General features: G+C 46.9%; 2 long non-coding RNA genes across 2 annotated transcripts; one reads left to right on the top strand and one right to left on the bottom strand.

Annotated features, from left to right (window-relative positions):
- Positions 1-2,617: 2,617 nt before the first annotated feature.
- LOC124090561 (uncharacterized) lies at positions 2,618-9,123 on the bottom strand. Its single transcript, XR_006851124.2, has 3 exons — positions 8,790-9,123; positions 3,826-3,897; positions 2,618-3,155 (listed from the first exon to the last, which is right to left on the bottom strand). It is a non-coding gene; the product is annotated as an uncharacterized LOC124090561 (long non-coding RNA).
- On the top strand, positions 8,077-20,289 carry LOC124090562 (uncharacterized). Its single transcript, XR_006851125.2, has 2 exons — positions 8,077-8,281; positions 20,130-20,289. It is a non-coding gene; the product is annotated as an uncharacterized LOC124090562 (long non-coding RNA).
- Positions 20,290-21,056: the final 767 nt, after the last annotated feature.

The raw sequence follows: 21,056 nt of genomic DNA on the forward strand, positions 1-21,056 counted from the left end.
GATCATCGTGAAAAGAAGGAAAAACAGCTCCCAGGACCAAAGAATTCATGAAGTATAATAGTCACCTTCAACAAAACAAGGCTACAAAGTAATTGGGCTTTCCTATGAGATGTGAGACACAGAGGATGAGACATTGAAGGTGAGCTCTGTTGTTTGACTGGCTCGCCTTGAATGCAGCTGTCAGACCAGCATTTGGCAAAGAAGCCATTAGTGCAGAATTCTTTGGAGTGTCAGAGTCTTTCTCTAATAGCTGGCTTCACTCTGGAGAAGCTCTAGCTTGCAGCTCATCAAGAGCCGCCCCACTGAAGACTGGTAATTGCCTGAGCCTCCGCTGAGAAATTCCGCAGCCCTCATCAATGTGCGCAGTTCATATTGTATATTTTCTCTTCTGTCATGTTGACAAGGGTCTGGATGCGCCACTTCCAAGTCTATTCCAGATGTTGCCCTGGCCTCCTGAGAACCTCTGGAGCATCAGGTGGCCTGATGAAATTGAGAGGGCTGGCTGGCTCTGAAGACGGGAGGGATTCAGCCAGCGTTGATGGAGAGCTCAGCTGTAAACAGTCCACCATCTGAAAGGAAGATCAAGAATCCTAACCCTCCAGGTGGAGCAGTCAGGGGGTGCCCTGGGGTGGGAGGACATGGCTTGTTGTTTCGTTAGTTCATTCATTCATTCAGGGCCTGGCTGTGTACCAGGTGCTAGATGCCCCATGGACATGTAGGGCAGGGCTAGGTGGTGCACTCCTGGATGTTTTCTCATTAGGTCATTATGTATTGTAGTCTTCATGATGACTTTTGCTTGGTAGAAGGGGAAATTCAGAATCTAGGCATCTCTGGTTCTGGCTTGTTATGAATTGGGCAACATTCTCAGGACTTGGGACATTCTGAGAAGTAAAATTTTAATTAGCTTTTGCTGATATTTCTGGATTTTGACTTAAAGAAAAGTCACCCTTCAGAGTAATAAGAATTAAGATTTGCACATTTAAAATATGACTTCCCTGATGGAACACAAATTTACATAATTATCTGACTTGATTTTGATAAATAATCAAAAATAATTGCTAAAAACCCATCACATATTTTCTTCTGATATCGTATCTGCTCATAACATCCTTTAAAATTAATGTTGAGCAGATAACTGTGTCATGCACAGGGTCCCAGGAGCTCCCCCCAGGAGAAGGTGGTCACAAAGATGGGAACAAACTTGGGTAGTCTCAGAACCCCGGCTTTGAAGGCCCTGAGATGCAGGCTGCATGTGGCCAAAAGTCCAGACCAGTCCTTGGGGAGGAGCTGGGAACCTGAAAGGCACCTGCCCTGATGGAGAAGGGGCTAGCGAGATTCCACCTGGGCAAATCTCCTGCAGCTCAGTGCCCCTGTAGCAGCCGCCTCTAGATGGTGCTGGTGTTGGCTGTGATTGCTCACCTACTGTGTGTTCTCCTACCTGGGCAACACATCCCAAGCTCCTTCCGAGTTGCTATTATCAAAGGCAAGGCAGGGTCTAGTACAAGGCAAAAGGATTTCTGTAAGATGCTAATTTAATTGCTGAATCTGAAAAAGTCTCCTTTTCAATCTTTGTATTTCAGAATTTGTAGTGCTATGGGACAAAGAGAAGGAATGTGTCTCACCCTGGGGACATCCCCTGAAGGAAGGTCCTAATCAATGCTTCACCTCCTGTGAGAGACTGAAGGTGCAGAGATGCAGTGCCTCTTTCTCTCCTTTCTCTTCACCCTCAGTTCCTTTCCCTTCTGAGAGGTGCCTCATTTCTCAGTGATGGTGGCTGCATTTCACAGTGCCTCAGGAAGGGTCAGCCATAGCCGTCTACGTTAACGCTAAAACCTTTCTTGTGTTTTTCCGCAGTGTCTACAATAGGAATCGTTCATTCAAATCGTATTCAACTTCCTAGAAATAAAATATGAAAGTGGGAGAGTGCTCCAGTGCTCTCTGCGATCCGATGCAAATGTATGCAAATTTCTCATATTAGAATCATTGTCTCCTTGTCATCCTCGCACGGGGCACATCAAAGCCATATGACCTGATTTTTGCACCTGCTGTTTAATTAAATTTACAAGGCAGACACACTCTCCACTCCCGGTGATATACAAATCCGTTTTTACAACCACAGCTTCTAATTTACAAGGTAGTTGACTGCTGAGTTTCACCATCAATAGCTGGCCAACTGCTCTTTGTTATGCTGAAGATTAAAAAGGGAAAAATGGCCATCATTTGGGCAGATGGATTAGCAGAAATATTAAAAGTCATTTCCCTCTTCCATCCAACTCTGAATTTTTGGAAAGCTTTATTGAGGCATAATTGATATATGACAAATTGCACATATTTTGTGGATGTATCTGAAGAAGTTTGGACATATGTATACACCCATGATATCTGTCATGAAGAGGCAAAGGAAGATAGAAAGTGGGGTATTTAGTGTCAAAGAAAGAACATTTTTGCTTCTGTGGATTCCCCTTCATATTCACGAAAGGATAAGATTCAGACTCTTCTGTAGCTGGGTCTGCTGGCTACAGAGGGAGCAAGAAGTCCAGCCTGCACAGGAAAGCCAAAAGCTTTACAGCTGCCCTAGCTGCAAGTGTTTCTATGAGAATAAGTTCTGCCTAGCTGTCTGTCCAGGAGGAGTTGTTAGTCTTGACACTGTATCTATCTCTACAAAATGGTGAAAGGCAACAGTAAAGGCTGGGCTCTCAGTTCTGTGACGGGTAGCTATTTTTTTCTTGGGCTTATATGGTGTTCTTCTCTTTCTAAGAGCTGGTGCACAGACGTGCATTTGATCTCTCCAAGAGATGGCTCAGAAAGCAGAGCCAAAGCAAACATTTTCAGAGAGCTTACAGTGAGAAAATAGTTCTTTGTCTTTCTCTACTGATTTACCTAGCCTAAGGACCTCAGTGGCAGAATACTGCCTCTTAAAATTATTACAGAGAAAATAATTAATACAGTTTATTAATTTTCACACACGTGCTTCTGAAATCTTAAAGACCCTCAAACCCCAACATTTTAATGAAATGCTTGAAGCTTTGTCTTCTGATAAAAGAAAGTGAACTTCTGTAGTCCTGCCCATAGGTGGCGCGACACATTCACGGAAGCAAAGAGCTCTGCAGACACGTTTGGAACAGTCACAGGAATAGCGCTGGAGCTGCAAGGAACTGTGAGACATATGGGTTGAGTCCCAGGCCTGCCCAAGAATAACTTGGAAGAAAATTTTGTTTTCTGGCAATACAGATGCTAACACACCACAGAACCTTTAAAAAGAATAAATATGTAGATGGTTCATAGCTTTCCGAATAATTTAACCTTCCTCCCAAAGTTAAGATAGCATCAGGGGAATAAAATAATAAAAGCACCCGATCCCTGCCATGGGGGAGAAACAGTTTGGTGACCACGACATTCCCAAGAAGCACTCGTCCATTACATTCACTTTAATTATATTTTATTATTTCAGCATCCATTGGAGAGGGGAAGTGTGAATTTATCTTAAGATGAGTTAATTCTTGATGCATAAATACTATTTAAATGTGGAGTTCTCTATGCAGAAAAAGTCATTGCCTCAACTCCTGACATTTGGCTCCTTTGTTCCGTGGGAGGGACTGTGAGTAGTCAGAGCAGCGCCACTAGAACATCACATACCTCAGCAAGACTCTGCTGTCCCAGGAGAGCTCCATCGGTTCTGAAAACCAGATTCACAAAGCTAGTTCTTATAGCTCAAGTTGAAGCTTTACCTTTAAGATAATTAGTATCTAAAGTAGAAGGGGAGCTTCAACTTAAAAGCATAGATTTCTTATTACTGATGACTAATTATGAGGTCTTTGGACCTACCTGTGCCTGTTTGTTGGTGCTGGTACTGGTTGAAGTTATTCCTGATGGATGGACCTGTTCAGCAGAGGTGGGCTTGGAGAAATGCAAACAAAACACACAGAAGACAATTGTGACTTGATACAACTGCAAGGTCTTTTTGAGTAATATGATACTTCTGCAGTAGAGAGCATTCTACAAATGATGCAAGATGAAGTAAGCTCTGAACACATTTCCCTGTAGCCTTTGAAAGGTAGACAGGGACAACAAAATTGATTTTACTTTATCCTTAAATTAAAAAAGGTGTATTTTGCTACCCTAAAAATGTCTTCAAAAGATGGACAGACTGGATAGGGTCATATCTAATGCGTTTCAGATGTAAACAAATAGCATTCCTGCAAAGAAAAGACATTTGAGAGTGATTTGTAAGATGGCATCAAACTACTGTGGTTTCTTTTGTTACTGCTTTTATTTCATTATCTTCTCAAATGGAAAAAGAAAGAAAGAAAAGAGGAAACCAAGACTTAATGCTTATTCTATTCTAGGTTTGATGTTAGTGACTGCTTCTTGATATACATACATGTATATACACACAAAAATATATATTTACACAAATGGGTATTCCTACACATTTACATAGTAGTTTATGGCATATATGTACATATATATTTTTGATGGATGGATACAAAAATTAATATATATATATATACAATATTAATTATATACATACCTATATATATATATATATATATATATATATATATATATATATATATATATAAACACACACACACACACATATGTTTTGTATTTCTTGGGCCAGGCACAGAGCCTGAATTGTACTAAGGATCATTGAATGCTCATGGTTGTGGCTAATATATTCTTATTTACTCTATTTCCATTGACCAAAGCAGTGAAGTGACTTCCAGATGCTGGCCACTGAGTGAGTTTAGGAAGCCCAGAACTTGATAACATGGCCCTTTTGTTTTTCTCTTACAGAGTTTGTGCCTGAATCACTAGATGAACCTGCACATGTGTAATCCTGATGATCACTGTTCCTCTCTTTCCTAGTGATCAATCTCTTCATTTGCAAAAGGGATGTAGAGAACTCCTTTGGAAGGTTGGGGGTTAGATGAGACCACTTCTGAGGACTCTGCACCCCCTGGGTCCCTGCAGAGCTCCTGTGGAGGGGGCCATTATCACGTGGACAGACATCCCACTTGCTCTGCACGATTTCCCTGAACCTCTGTCATTAAAGCTGCCCATGGCGGCAGCAGTAGCAGCTCCATTCCTCAGAAGAGGACACGGGAGTCTGTACCTTCATGTCGTTCTCTTGTCAGGTGGTAAGTTCTGTCAGTAGTGCTCATAGCTGCCCAGGCCACTCAGGATGCTAGGCTGCTTCCCATAACAGACACGCTCCTACACCTTGGCCCCGCCACTCTGACCAGCACCCCTGCACTGTGTGCACAGCAGGGAGCTACCCCAGTTCTGAACGTCATGCTCTCTCTTCTCGGAATGAGCTCTTTTTCCAAGTGGTACCTCTCAGGGGTTGGAAGCCTCTCCTTGGCCCATCCCTTTCCATCACATTTTAGCACAAAAAAGCAACTGTTGTTTGGCCAGGTCTGTGGAGCTATCAGAATACAAGACTCAGTTTCTGGGTGTGTTGCCACTAAAACACTCACGTTCCCGTCCAAGGGTCAGCAATGTTCCTCATGGCAAAGGCAAAGTGGCTGGTGCAACACGTTCGCAGTCCCCAGGAGGTGAGCGATGGGCAGGGGAGACCCAGGGGTCAGCCGCGCTGCTGGGAGGTACACAGAGGCCGATGTGTGGCCGGCACCTAAGGTCATCAGGAGAACCATCAAGAGGGGACTGTCAGAGACTCCAGAGAAGAGCTGCTCTTCCTCTGACCTCCTCCCGCTGAGTCCATCTTCATGGGCCAACTGAAGGGGCTCTCCACAGAGTAGTGCCATGTTCCAGAATCCAGACCCAGTGGGAAGGCAGGCAATGGAAAACCCAATTTCTGTTTTTCAGCACAAAGCATGGTTGGTGTTGTGAGGTGCACAACAGCCTCTTCATCCCCCAAATGGGATATAAATCTCTTGCTGTGATTTTAACTACCTAAGCAGGGTGCCCCAATATTCCACAGCACGTGGCCTCACCTAAGTGAGATGCTCAGCCACAGGGAGAGGACAGTGACCCATCCGACACCTTGGGATGCTGGGAAGTCTGATGAGCAGGCCCAGGAAGCTCTTCCTAGACTACCAGGGCAGCACACATGAGTGACTGTGATGGAACTTCCTCGTTCTCTGGTGAGTGGCACGTATTAGGGACAGAGCCCTAATGACACTTGACTAAGGACACATTATAGTTATTCTCCATATTGCATGGTTCATTTTTTTAAGTAGAGGGTATGATTGGGCCAACTGGCCATGAGACCTTTGAGGAGGGTGAGGAAAGCCCTGTCTGTGGAGGCCAGGTGGGCTGTACACGTCACAGAGCCGGAGATTCTGCTCACCACGCACTGGCCAACAGCAGCTTCTTCCCTGGGAAGGGGAAAGTGACAGGTGCTAGCCCCCCTTGTCAGTTGGAGAAGGTGGGTGCCTCTGGTGCTCCTAGTCCCACCCAGAGGCTGCAGTGTTAGGACCACAGAAAGCAACAAGCACCCTGGGTTAGAGCACACAGGGGCTCACAGGCCACTGGCACCGGCACCAGCAGCCACGCTCAGGACTATTCTGGTCTCCAGTGCTGTCTAACCTTTCCCTCTGGACGCTCCTGTGCGTGTAAGGTGTGTGGAGACAAGACCAGGATGCAAATCTCGGTCCCACTCTTAAGTGAAGATCCTATGTGTTCAGTTCCACGGTGTGTGCCTCAGTGCCTTCACGTCTAGAGAGGGTGACCATCTCTGCATCGTGAACATGGCGGGAAGATGGAATCAGACAGAATTCCGCCCATCCCGAGTGTAGTGTGTGCTTTGGGACCATTCTTATGAGCTGTCCTGCTTCCTTGAGGGGAAGGAGCATTTTTATGCATCTTCATGGTCCTTGCCAATATCAGATGCTCAATAAATTTCCATTAAATGATAAGAAGGTGACACCCGGGTCCTGCTGTCAGGTACATTATAGAACAAAGGACTTCAGAAAAGATCATCTCATCTGTGCATAAAGCCTGTGGAAGACACTCACAAGGGTCAGGTTTTGGGGTTGTACAGGCCCTAAAATCTCAGTTCCTTTATTTACTGGTTATATAACCCAAAAAAGATAAGCATGAGCCCCAGTTCCCAGGAGAATATAGCTCAGCATTTTAGACGCCCAGCGTCTAGAGGGGCCCAGGGGGGAGCCCTGTGAGAGCTGCTGTGTGTGTCGTGTGCCTCTTGTTGGTCAGTACTGCCCAGCTGTGTGCCCAGAGCCACCAGTGCCTGGGACCCTGAGCTCCTGAGCCTGGCCTCTCCCACGTATAATGCCCTCACGTGGATCTGTGGAGGACTTGAGACCACTCAAGGTAGGAGTCCGTCCTGCAGGCCTGTGCAGACAGTGATCCGGCCTCCTCCAGACCTGGCCAGATGGTCAAAGGACTCGCTGCCTCACAGGGCTGTTAATTCAACCCAGGAAAATTCACTTCGGAAAGCCTACTTTTATTTTAGGAATCCATGTTCCTTATCATCTTTCCAAATCAGTCTTTCTACTGATCTCTAGAAAGGCAGAATTCTCCCCACCACCTGTCAGTCTTCTAATGTCTCTAACATTTCCATTTGTGAACGACATTGTGGGGACTGGGGTATTTTGTGATCATTGTTCTAACTGGACAGCACCCTCTTCTCCCTAACCCAATCCTCAAGGAGCGTGCATTTAGAAACAGCGACTGGCCCCACTGCTAAGGGAGGAAAACAGCCGGAGCAGAGGCTTGGATTTCTCCTGGGCTTGGAGCTGCTTCTCTGCAGCCAGGTCCGGCTCCATGTCCCCTCAGGCCATTGCACTGCTGAAACCTGGGAAGGCCCTCTATCAAGATCCCAAGGCTTGCTCTGCCTCCACCGCCCTTTGTTCACAGTTGTCCCTAAATTCAGAGACTCAGCCATCTACTGACCACTGACTCTCAGGGGCAAAGTGCATGAGCATTCCGAAGTCACCCTTGTGTGTCTTTGAAACTCTCTGGCCCGTTGGAAAGGTGTAGAGAAGTCATCCATCTGAGGAAACCCAGTGCCCGTGAAGGCAGCAGGGCCACTTCACTGTACCGAGGGTGGGGCTGTGGCCAGTTAGCTGTTTTCTTTCCACCTGACCATCTGGGCTCAGATGGAACCGGGCAAGGAAGCCGTGTAAACCCACAGTGAGGCCAATTCCAGCGAATCTTCCAAGGCTCTCAGAGTTTCCCTGCCAGTGCTTTTCAGGGCACCCTGATGGCAGCTAACCAGCCCTTCCCATCCTCCCACCCTTCAGCCCCAGAGCCTTCCTATGGAATCTCCTTCCTCAAATGCACATGGTGGGAGGTAAGTCTGCTACAAACCCTGCTTCCCAAAGTGACCTCCCTGTTACCCAGAACACAGGCCGCATGGCAAGAAGACTTTGGGTGAGTTTTGGTAGCCAAGCTCTGGGCTTCAGTGAACCACAGGGCCACCATCATGACCGCATCGGAAGCTATCTACACGTTACCAGTTCAGTTAATCCACGGTCATTCTTTGATAAAACAGCTTGTGCGGTGCTAGAGAAATTGGGAGAATGTGGCAGGATCCAATTTATATTCAGAGTGGAGAGCTCCTTATTTCAGATGAACTCTTGCTCTGGGTTGCAAACCTATGAGGTTTAGAAAGAACTATCATAAGTCGAATTTTGAATAATATGGCTTGGGTGTGGACATAAAAATCATCAAAACAGTGTGAAGCAGGATGCTTTAATAGGAAGTGATGGGTTCAGAACCATTGCTGAGTTTGAGGAAGAAGAGGTCTTTGTGCTTCAGAGGTCAGAGAAGGGATTTTAGTGAGGTGCCATGCCACTCACCCAGATGGAGGGGGACAAATCCCAGGCAGGGTTGTGTAGGGTCCTAGCTCCATGTTGCCGCACCCCAGTTGCTGGGGGAGGCGAGATCTGCTTTCTCTGGGCTTTCTGGAGCAGGCTTGCTTTCTGTTGCAAGTGCTTGAAGATTAAACTAATGAGCTTTCCTGCTGCTGAGGGCGGGGGGCCCATGCCTCCTCCCTGGCACCCGGCCCTAGTTATTTTTCTTTTAAATAAAGAAACAGGCTGTCTAACATCAGGTGGAGACCTGGGTGTCATGCGCTGCCTCAGGTTGGAGCACATCTTTGCCTCGGGTGACAGATGGCCCCATCACACTCCATCTCCCAGACCTCTGGCCCCAGCCACACAGCACATGTGACACTCAAGTTGCTGACACTCTGTCATCCATTCCCATTAATGTATGATAGAACTCAATCCACCCAGCTGCCAGTCCAGTGTTGGGCAGAGTTGCAGGGAGCAAGGAGAAACACTTGGATGCCTCAATGACCTGCTTTTGTCCCCTCCCAGGCCAAACTGCAGCAAACATTTGTCCTCAGCATAGCAATATTTTGAATTCACAGTTGATTATGATGTTCTGATGTGACCGTGCTATGTCATTTATCAAATCCCGGCTCCTCTTTGGAATGCTGGCAGGCATGCCACATATTGACTTAAAAGTCTCAGCAAAGCACAACTTTGTTTTTGTTTAATGCTACTAAATTTGAAGGAGGTGTGTTTCTGGTGGGTGTGGATTCTGAAAGAAAACATTGCCTATTTTCGTATGATTCTGTATGTCAGGTTGTTATTCTCCATTCTGTTGTTTATTGAGTGCTTCACTTTTATTTTTTGCTTTGTTTTGCTCCTTGTAGCTTTGCAATTGAGACTAGTGTCAATTTTAAGACTCTAGAATTCTGTTTTTGTTGTAGGCTTGCAGAAAAGAATCACCAAGCTATTGGTGCAAGAAGTTCTTAGCGTAGTGAAAAACCACTGAAGGACTAGAACTTACTTTTCACTACTCCATAGTAACAGAAGGAATTTTATGATGTCCTCTTAGAATAATGCATTTCCCAGCTCTGCCACCAGCTCACGCTGCCATGGTCCTCAGCACTGACTAATGAGGTAGAAATGGAGTTGGGTCTGACTTTGGTTTGACTCCTTAGATGGAGGGCAGGATCTTCTCCCCACCTCCACCCCGTCCCTGTGTGTGAAGGTACTGCATGAACCATGAGGGCCAGGGCAGTACCACAGGATGGTGGAGCAGGGACCTGGGGCACCTGGTGCTGGAGATGTCTCATTTTCCTGGGATGACTGCAGCACTCCAGGCAGAGTGGCTTGGAAATGTTGCCTTCCTTCCCTCTTGGCTGTTTTCCTCTCTCCTTCTCTTCCTTCCAGTATTTATCAGATGCTTCCCCTCGGCCCATGCTGTACTGGGAGCTCATCCTTGAACATACCACACTTTAAATCTGGTGGAGGAAAAAGACATGCCTTCACAATTTGGGGAAAGTCAGACGGTCTCAGTGAGGGAATCAGCTTGTATGTGTGGATAGAATTGCTCCTGAGGGCAGGGGGATCAGCCCATGCAAAGATCGAGAGAGAGAGAGAGAGAGAGAGAGAGAGAGAGAGAGAGAGAGAGAGAGAGAGAGAGAGAGCGCAAAAGAAGGGAGGTAGGGTCCTAAGTGTGTGATGGTGAAAGAGGGTGGGGAGGAGGGGAGAGAAGGGGGCTGTAGGAAGAGGAGTGGAGGAAAAGGGAGGGAACAGAAGACCACAGAGGGGAGGGGAGGAAGAGGAAGGATAAAGGAGGGGGCGAGAGACATAGGAAGGAAAGAGAACAGGAGGGAAGAAGAGAAGGGGAAGGAGGAGGGGAGAGACCAGACTGGCCTTGGTGAGGTCAGGCACAGCCCGGGGTCGTTCAGGTGCTGGGGCAAATGTGCAGCCTCAGCTGTCTCACCAGGGGAAAGGGAGGCTTCATCCTGGAAACCACAGCCAGTTCTCGCAGGGTTTCAACATGAAGTGACGCACTGAGACGTGCATCGTGAACAGTGCCACTGCTGCCATCTGTGATGCCAGGAGGCGGCCAGTGCAGGTCGGGAGGGTTGCCCCTCCGCACAGAGCCTCCAGGCTGGGTGCTGGTGTCCTACTCCATGACGCTCCCCCCGGGCTCCCTTGCTTTTGTCTTCCCCCCTTGCCCTGAGTTTGTTCTGTTCTTCTCTGTCCACAATTTCCATGCCCCTCGCCCCACTCTGCATTCCTGGGACTGTCGGGCAGGAGGTGCTCACTCCCTTTCCTGAGGCCCCCTTTCCCCAAGGCCAGGTTCTCAAGAGCCACCCAGGTGGCGTGAGATCTGCTGTCAGCACCTGCGTGTTTCCTGGGCAGGATGGAGTGCTTCCAGGGCTGTGTGGCCCTCAGCGGGGCCTGGGGAGCCGCGGGACGTAGTTGGGAGAGGCTTCAGGGCCTCAGGGTGCACAGAGCTGGGGAGTGAGTGGCTGGGGCGCTGACCCTACCCTCGTCTCACCTCCCTGGGGGAGATCATCAACTCTCTCTCTATGGAAGGTAAGTTTCTGAAGAGCAGCCCACTGATAAAGCCCGTGGTCTCCACCTGAAGCGTCCCCTCCAGCCTCTGCTGCTCCTGGAGACAGCGGCGACGTCAGGAGGTGAGTGTGGGAAGGTGAGGTCACTGGGGCCTGGCTTTGAAGGGTGCATTGTCCCTGTCCGCCCTTCTTCCTGCTGGCCGCCAGGTGAGCGGGTGTGTTCCTCCGCCGTGAGCTCAGTGCCTCACCTGAAGCCCCCAGAGGTGGGGACAGTGGCTGTGGACTGAAACCTCCAAAGCTCACGCTGCTTTTCCTGTGTGTTTGCCACAGGGACAGACAGCCGAGTGACACAGGGTTGGGAAGCAGCGCTGGGGAGAGCCCCTCACAGAGCACTAACAGCGGTTCTGCGCTCTGCAGCCCGACTGCCCAACACCCTGCTGCCCGCTGGCACTTCCCTCCAGGGCTGGATTTGGCACTGGTCCCACAGCCCTGTAAGCTCCTCCCTGGAGAATCCAGCGCTGTCTACCTGCTCCACCCTGCAGCTCCCTCCAGGAGGGAAAACTCTCTTTTGTCCCTTTTATGAGCCGTACTCTCCCACCCTCCCCTTTCCTTCCCCAGCCCCTCTTTCTTACTGGCTAACGTGTTCTGATCTCCAACACAGAGCGCGTTTTCCGCTTCTTGAAGGAAAATGCCAGGACCACTGAGCTCTGGTCACCCGTGGATGTGACGCCGCGCTGTGGGTCTCCGTGGGCCTCTGTCACCACCTCCTCAGTAGGTCATTAGCCCTGAAGGCAGAGTTAGGCCGGTGGCCCCAGAGCCGGTGTTGACAGCATGACAACGCCAGGGCTTCCCTGCGCCTCCTGTGACATTTCCTTCCTTTGTTGGCTGCGTTATAATGGTGGAAGGAAAGGATCTGCTCTTTCAAGGGGACATTAGAAGGTTCATTTTCCTTGTCTTCAAGGAAGAGTGACCAAGTTCATGGTGGTGAATGGCTGGAACTTTGGGCTCAGTGACACAGACATTATGGTCTGTGGTGGAAGAGCAAGAAGGGAGGGAGGAATAGAGAGGGGGACAAAGAAGCAGCATGAACCACAGGGACAAAACTGGGAATGGGGCGGGGTGGACAGAGGAGAGGGGTGACCACCGAGGTGCCAGGTGAGCAGTTCTTGAGGAAGTGACCCTAGAGAGAGAAAAGGCTGCAGATTGTACCTGGTGCCTGAGTGCACAAGGGTCTGTGGCAAGGGACAGCACAGGGCTCCCCTGGCCCTGCACAGGTCAGCGCCTGCCCACAGGGCCACAGGCCCAGGGGCCTGCCCAGAGGCCTGCAGAAGACTTCAGGGAGAGAGGAAACCTCTCCACTGAGTGCTCAAGGAAATCCACTCCCACATGCCCTGGCTTAGTTCCCATCCGGTCCTCATGAGCTCCTCCCTGACCTGCAAGCCCTACTCAGTTGTGGCTCAGATACAAGGCGTGGATGCCTGAGAGGGGACTCGTTGCTAGGGAAGCTCTCAAGAAGCAGAGCATGACCTTTGTGCTGGATCGGTGGCGTGTGTCTTCTGTTTCCACTGGGCTCCTTTATGATGGAAGGGTGGCACTGCATGTCTTCTACTCGGAGCCATGACCAGCCAGGTGGGGACTCCTCAGGCTGCCCCAGAGGGCGCTGAAATAGAGGTAAAGGAAAACAGGAACCATGGGAGGAAGAATTTGGACAGTTTGCATATAACCAAGGGCTGTGCCAGTCCTAAGCCGGGACTAGAACATCTCTGTCTGCAGCTCAAAGACAGGCTCCAGGAGTAAGGAGCTGGCCGCAGCTCATGGACAGAGTCAGAGTCGGTCTCATAGACTTTACACCTATACTTTAATGCATGAAAATCAAAGGTAAGCTGGTCAAAAACTGATTTGAAACTATGCCATAAAATACCTCCAAAATGCAGAGCACTTCTGGAGAAAAACTCCCTTGAAAAATTGCCTCAGCTGGAAAAGTGTTTATAAATAAAAGACAAAGGTGGAATCTCACTGCTGAGAAGATGCATCAGAAGACCCAGTGACTAATATAAATTATAGTAAAGTAACTAGGGCCAGTGGGAAAAAGTCTAACATGTAAGTATGCTTAATATATCCAAAAGAAGCAGTCAATAAAAAGCAAGATATTATGCAATAAAAATAATTCAAAAAACCACCTTTAATAGGCTTTCTTCAAAGTTAAAAATTCCCTTAGTCTTCAGATAGAAAAATATCACCACTTCATAAGTAGAATCATTTTTCAAAACCCAGACATAGACCTTGCCATAAAACTGTACATGATTTTCAGAGGAAATCTTATAGAACAACCAGAGAAGACTGGATCAGTTATTGACAAAGGAATAATAGTGAGAGCGAAAGATGGACCTTGGTGGTGTCATGCAAGTTTGCAAATGGTCCATCCATATTTGCATTTCCAGAAGAAAAGGAAATAATGAAATAATCATGGTATCATTGAATGGTGTCATTGAAAGAAGCCACTCTTACACATTGGGATGGGACCCTGCTTGGGCCCCCATCCCCTCCTCCCTGAGGGTAAACGACATGGTACAGTCAGGCCGTTGACGGGATAGCATTTAGTCCTCAGCCCTACACATGACGATAGGTCCTGAGGAGGGAAGGCCCCGTGGGTCCTTCCCACTGCCACGCTGCTTCCTGTCTACTTGGGGAAGGTGAGCAGCTGCGGCTGGCTCCCAGGGGAGGTCGAACATCGCATGCTGGTCCTGGCTCTGCGGGCTAGTCCCAGAGCCACGTTCACAGGCTGACTTCCCAACATCCTCTCAGTAACTCATTGGCTAGCCAGGGAATTGTCCCCACGGAGAGTTTGGGAAGAAGAAAACTGTGTCCTTCAATTGTTAGAAAAGAGGGCCTATAAATAAAACAGGAACGTACCAGAATGATGATGAATTTAAAATTTCAGACCAAGTGTCTACAGTGGCTGTTATAAGTATCTGTGAGGTCGTGATGTGGTGGCTGGTGACAGGATACTCTCCTTTAGGACAGAGCACAGAAAAGTATAAAATGAGGATTGTGAAATTCAAAGCAAAAGGAGATGAGGGATCCTAAAAGGTCTTGTCCTACTGTGAATGCTCGGTTGGTCAAAAGACACATAGGAAAATGAAAACAAACAAGATGATATTGAAGACAGTGTCACCAGGGAAGTGATGATGGTTTAATGAACAAGTTTGATATACAGTGCCTGTTATGGTAAGCCCTAAACACAGTGACCTGCAGAAAGTTTTTTTGTTGTTGTTGTTCTTTTGAATCTATCTGAGATTTGTGCCCCTACAGGCCAAAGTATAGACCCCTCTCTTTCTCTCTCTCTCTCTCTCTCTCTCTCTCTCTCTCTCTCTATATATATATATATATATATATATATATATATATATATATATTTACACACATACACACACACACATGCATATGTATCTATTCTATATCACCATCCTCCAGGTGCCAGGGACTCCTTCTCTTCTCTGTTTCGATGGGTTCTTCTAACAGGTTGATTACTTCATTTTTTTGACTCTCATGTAAGTTCCCTTTCTGAGTTTCCCTAGGAAAAAAGTCAGTGATAATTAAGCAGGGTACCCTATTGGAATATGTACCAAGGTATTTAAAACCTAATGGGCAGCAGATGCCGGAACAGAACTATGTGCAAGACCAAGGCTATAGTACATTCTCGCTGTGGGTCCTTGTCGTGTTCTATGAAACCACTGGGAACCCTGAATTCTGAATACTGACTGTGAATCAAGTGATCAACAGGTTGAACATGTTTTATGCATGGTTCTGTTTAATGCCACCACATTTAATATACAGCTGATCAATCAGTGTTGAACTCATAGCCTGCAGCACTATATCTGGCGTGTGTAGTTTTACTAGGAGGCATCTCTCAGTCTTCTCCCATTTAATGCTTCAGAATTACACATGGACTTCATTTTAAATAGTGGAATCACCAACAAAAAGGAAAACAATGTGGCATTCTAAGATCTCAACCAAGATACTTGCTCCAGTGTGGGAGCCACAGCCTGAAGGGTAGAGTGGGTTCCACTGAACCTCAGCAGGCAACTTGGGTGATGGGCCTCTCAGTTTCCCTGCTCTGCACATTTTAGTGAATGACTATGAAAAGGAGTGAGGAGTGATTTGGGAGTTGCAAAACCATTTTAGAAAGGAGGAGAATTGACAAGTGCAGACTCCATGAACGATAAGGTCTAATGGTATTTAAGAGTTACATACTGTAGTGACATAGACAGAAATTAAACTGGAAGCCCACCAAATGGGTATTTGTCTCTGTTCTCTTCCTAAATTACCATGTGATCTTGGATCTGTCACAACCCTCCTGTGCTTCTCTTTATGCAAATGAAAAATTAAAGCATTGCTGATGAGATTTGATTGATTGAAAACCATAATGATTGTGTATTGGACCAAGAGTAAATAATGTAGTTTATGTGCAGCCTTAGAAAAGGAGCTATGTAATAGTATATTTGCATGAAGTTTTTCTCAAGAATAGCACATCTGATGATCAGCTAATGACTAAGCTCTCAAGATCAAGGTCACTATGTGTTTTGGTAAGGTAAGGGCAAACTTGGCTGACCTACAAGAGCTTTCTGAGAAGAATTCCAAGGTGATGGGCTAGGACATTCCCCCCAGGACTTCAAAAGGAATTTTATTAAATATATGAAGACTACTTCCTAGTTGAAAAAAAAAACCCAATTTTTTGAATCAGTGACATCAGCTATCCCTGGTAGAGAAACTGATTATTTCCGGAGGCCATTTTCTTGTTTTGTCATTTAGGCTCAGGCCACATCTCCAGGACTGTGGCTGCATCACGAAGGTGCTGGCAGATGCTGGTTCTGTAGCATCCACTCTTAAAAGCCTCAGCAGCACCAGGAAGCTCTGCTGCATTTTCTCTCGTTGTCCAGGACCTGGTGGTACAGCAGCCCGGGCGGGCATCACCAGGCAGCTTGTTAGAGCCCTCTCCATGCCCGCCTCCCCAGTACTGAGTCAGATGCACATTTCATGAAGCTCCCTGGTGATTTATACCTGCATTAAACCCAGGAAAGCTGCTCTGGATGCTCATGCTTTCTCCCAATGGCCCCAGAGCCCAGATGGACCCTCAGTCCACCCAACCTCAAGAAGCACGAGGAGAAATGACAACCTGACATTGTCATTTCAAAAGAAAAGAAAAATGTGGATGATTAAAGAGTCACCATTGTAAGAGATTCTTTACACTTTAGAAAACGAACTGTCTAAATGCAGTCTGACCTGCCTGCGAGTGTGCTGAAGCAGCTACTTGCGGCTACTTACAGTGGCACTCCTTGCAGCTCAGCAAAATCTATGAAGTTACCATCCAAACTGTCAGAAGGTTAGGGGTAATGGTAAGTCCTCGCCTTCCTGAATGGCGACACAGCGCCAGTGAAGAGCTGTACTCAGGTCTCTCCAGTCACAGATCAGAGCTTTCAGGGCCCTCTTAGCTGCTTGGGAAGCTAGGTGAATGGGGTCTGGCACTTCTCTCTGGCCTGTATCTTTAGGAACAGAAGCAGTTGGAGTTTGTACATCTATTGGGAGACCCAGCCCAGGATGTACCTACCACAAGTAATAAGAACAGTGAATCCATGAAACATGTTTGTTGATTCCACTCATGTCTTCTGAGCATTTTTAAGAAACTGCCTTTTGTAAACTTGAGAACAATCCTATGAAATAGTATTAAGGTCACCTTCCTTTGTAACTGGAGATATGGAGGTTCAGAGAAACTGAATTGTCCAGTGTCACACGGTAGAAATGAGCATTTGAAGGCAGAAGATGGGCACTAACTCTTGTGCTTTTCTACCTTTCAAAACTGGAAATGGAGGCCGGTTGCCTCTGAGCACAGTGCCCTGCGGAAGTGAGAGAAAGGCAGCCTGATGCCGACAAGTGACAGAGAAACGGGCCAGCAAAAACCAGATGGCTCTGTTCTCCCCAGTGGGACATCACAGACCCTCAAGTTCCCCAGGAAGGACACTGGTGAAGGGCAGAGAGATGGACAAGTTCCTGCTCAGGCAGTTCCCAAGATGACGTGTCCCCAGGAAGACGAGGACATAGGAATCTCTAACTCATGCTCCTTCCAATCCTCAACGTCATCACACATGATTAAGGATATTACTGCTATACAACTTGTGTGGCAGGAAACAAAAGGTCATAGAACCTGGCACAGAGTTTCCCTGTACAGTGCGGATGAGTGCTGTTGTACCAATGGAACAGGTCTCACGCAGGGGGTACAGCCCAACTCATGGCTCTGACACACGGAGTCATCCTCATCATCATCATCACCAAGTAAGGAGCAGAGGAATGCTGGCTGTAAATCCACCATGCAGGTGAGAAAATCCCTGGGGGAGGGGACAGGCACTGTCCAACTCGGTCCATGTGGAGTCCGTCCCAGGCATTGAATGATACCGCTACTCTGTCCAGATCAGGCCACTGAAATTCTCCCTATTGGATTGTGGAAATCACTCCTATCCTATTATATCTGGTTTAGAGGAGGTAATCAAACCCAAGGGTATAACTCAGACACATCAACAACTCTCCTGTTATCACTGTTCAAAAACATTAAATAAAACATCTCCCCCAATTTCTTTAAAAAATGTGTCTTCATTAGAAATTCACAAATCTGGTTCCCCCAGGCATTAAAAATCAGATGTTAAATTTTCTGGATAATTTTGTAATGTTTCCAAAAGATATCTGCCATTCAAATGCATGCCATTTTAGGACTAACTCAGGTTTGGTGATCCAGAGAATTTTGATGGTATTTTTGCTTTGCTGATCAATTAGTTGAATATATCTGGTCCATTCTCTTTGGTTCCTGGACTATTGTTTCCTCATCTATAAATCAACAGAATTGAGAGAAAGTAAGTATAGAGTTTCAGTCAATTCCATCATTATAAAATCCTATAATTCAGGGAAACCTGTCCCAGGCTCTAATCTCCAGTCAAATCCGGTGTGTTCTAATGTCCTAGCAACCCAGGTGCAATCCTTACCATTCAGTCAGACAGGGCACCGACAAGGCCCGGCCAGCTGGGCTGGCTATCCCAATCAGTGGGTTTTATTCACACCATCTAGAGTCTGCCATTCTCTCTGTAGAAACCATCAGCTTACCATGAGGAGTAAAATGTCATCATCACCATGGAGGGAGGTTCACAGTGTCATAAGTTTATCAAGGTTTTAGGGCTGAGAATCAAAGAGGAACTCTTTTATGGGATGAATGGAGCCAGCTGGAGCCCACTGGTTCCTGTCTCCTAGGTCCACTCCTAACACTGAGACCCTGGGAAGGAGTGGGTGCCTCCTCTGAGCAGAAACCCACAGCATCACTTGAAGCCTGCTACCTTGATTAACGTGCAGGGCTCATCATTGAGGAGAAGCAAAAACACATAGCATGATTTCTTGATTCTAAATATAGGTGCTTTTAATCTCTGTATTCAGTCTATGTAATAGCCCAGGGAAGAAAATCAAATTACACACTGTACACATAAACCTCAAAAAGCACTGATTACTGATTAGAGGAAGGAGAAGGAGTGGGTAGACCTGCAGAGCACACCATGGGAAGGCCCGGCTCCGAACTGGTAAGAACTTGTTTCCATATTGCTGCTCGCAGGGAAATGAAACGCATCAATACATATATTTTTAATTAAAGCACGAAGTAGTTAAGCAAATTCCCAAAGTTCTTAGTCAGCACCTTTAATTTTTTTTTTTATCTTTGTTGAAATCAAATGTAAAGTGATTTGTTTGACTGGAAATTTATGATTTGCGAGGCTGTACGATGGACCCCTGGAGTAATTGCTTCATGTAGAAATATAGCTGCATCTGGGAAGGAAAGTAAGGTTTCAGAAGAAATTCATTTGCTTTGTAAGAGATTAAAATGCTTGTCGACTAATAAAATATCAACGTGGGACCTGAGCTCTGTTTCTGGGATGGGGCCTTTGAGGATCTGGACCGGAGCTCGAGCTATTGGAGAGAAATGCAGGTACCCCACATACTGCGGGGCACAGCTTAAAGGGGTATGCGAGCAGCAATCACCTCACATTCGCTGACCAAGTCGTTTTTCTTGAAAATTTATTTTGTTGGAAATTAAACATGGCTCTTCTGTGGAGCTCAAGCAAATAAAGCAGAGCCGGTTTTTGTTTTCTGAAACATGATACAGAAAACATCCACGGCTTTGGAGTCTCGTCTTATCAAAAACATCTTCCTCCTAAATAGAAAGATGAATTACTACCTGTATGAGTATTTTAAAAACTGCAGACTCAACCGTTTGGATGTTTGTGGCATCTTGTGATTCCAGGTGACTTTGCGTCATCTTGCTAATCTGGAAGTTGGTTTTTGTAGAGTGCTAAGGGTGTCTGCAGTGCTGTCCATCTCACGATTGCTGGGGATACAGCAGGAACACATTAGGCCCAGGGCATTGCAGACCAGAGGAGACAGAGTCCTGGGCCGAGGGCTGCTGGCTTGCTGGGCGGATGCTTTGAGCCATCAGGGAGCATTTGAGGGAGGGGGAGAGAGCCAGAAAACCAACTGTGCCGCTGCTTGAGTGTATTAAGCAAATCCCACAGGATTCTCAGCCTATTTTTAGGGTTGATCCTTGGCTTCATCGGTTCTGATACCACAAACCTTTCCCAGGCGTTCCAGGAGACCCAGCATTGCTTCATTTAGATGCTTGGCCCGACTGGCCTCTCTGCTCCAGTCCCAGGAGGTCAACAGGGTGAGCTGTTTTCAGACCACCCCAGTCCACTAGGTCCTCACTCCTAAGCACAGGGACCCTCGTGTGTTGCAGTTCCAGAGCGCGGAGGTCCCCCAGGCCGGATCAGAGAGGAGAGATCCATGACACAGCAACGAGACGTCGCTCTCTACAAGCAGGTTTCCACCTGAGCGTTCATCTTCAACTCTGGAAGTTTTGAAAGTTTAAACAAATACATTTTGTCCATTATCCTGTTTATTTTGCTTCTTACTTTCTCCTTTTATGCGGAGTTAGGGTTGCTCTGTGCTTTAAGTCTGGAACTGCTGTATCCCCTGCTTCCTGGTTTCAGGGGGATGTGATGCCAGGCTGCAGGCTGCTCCAGAGCCTGGCCACCGGGACAGGTCTGCACGGGGACAGGAACCTGCCTGAGGCAGGAAGCCCGCCATGGAGGGTGAGGCAGACCCAGCAGGAACCGCGTTGGTGCTTAACTGAGGGCAGAGGACTGCAGGGGCCGGGAGGAAGTGGACAAATGCCAATTTGGGGAAATCAGAGCAACTGAAGCTGGGGATGCAGATTTTGAGTTGGATCTTGAGACCTGACTCGTTAAAGGGAAGGGGCATGTCTGGATGTCTTACCACAGTTGGTTTTCTTTTGAAAGCCACACAAAGCTTTTAGCAAAAGAACTGAAATATTTACCTGGATTAGATATTATAATTAAAACACATGACATTTAAATCATGTGTGGAGTTGGGGGATTTTGTTGGACGCTTTGTAGAAGAAAAGTCAAGTAATGAAGTAATGCTTAGCTCACAAATATTTGGAAATCTAAGGATACACAGCTAAAGTTCCATCATGAGGGCATTCTGTACAATGGAGTGACACTATCGATACTTTTATGTACTCTAACACACCAATCATCTTATAAACTTATCTTCACACAGAAATTATGTGAAAAGATATCTGCATAAGAACCTTTGCTGTAGCATTATTTATAGAGAATGGTTAAAAACAACTTTTATCAAA

This window comes from Marmota monax, unplaced genomic scaffold (genome assembly GCF_021218885.2).
Source record: "Marmota monax isolate L192 unplaced genomic scaffold, Marmota_monax_Labrador192_F-V1.1 WCK01_AAM20220418_F8-fsc00010, whole genome shotgun sequence".
Classification (NCBI taxonomy): domain Eukaryota; kingdom Metazoa; phylum Chordata; class Mammalia; order Rodentia; family Sciuridae; genus Marmota; species Marmota monax.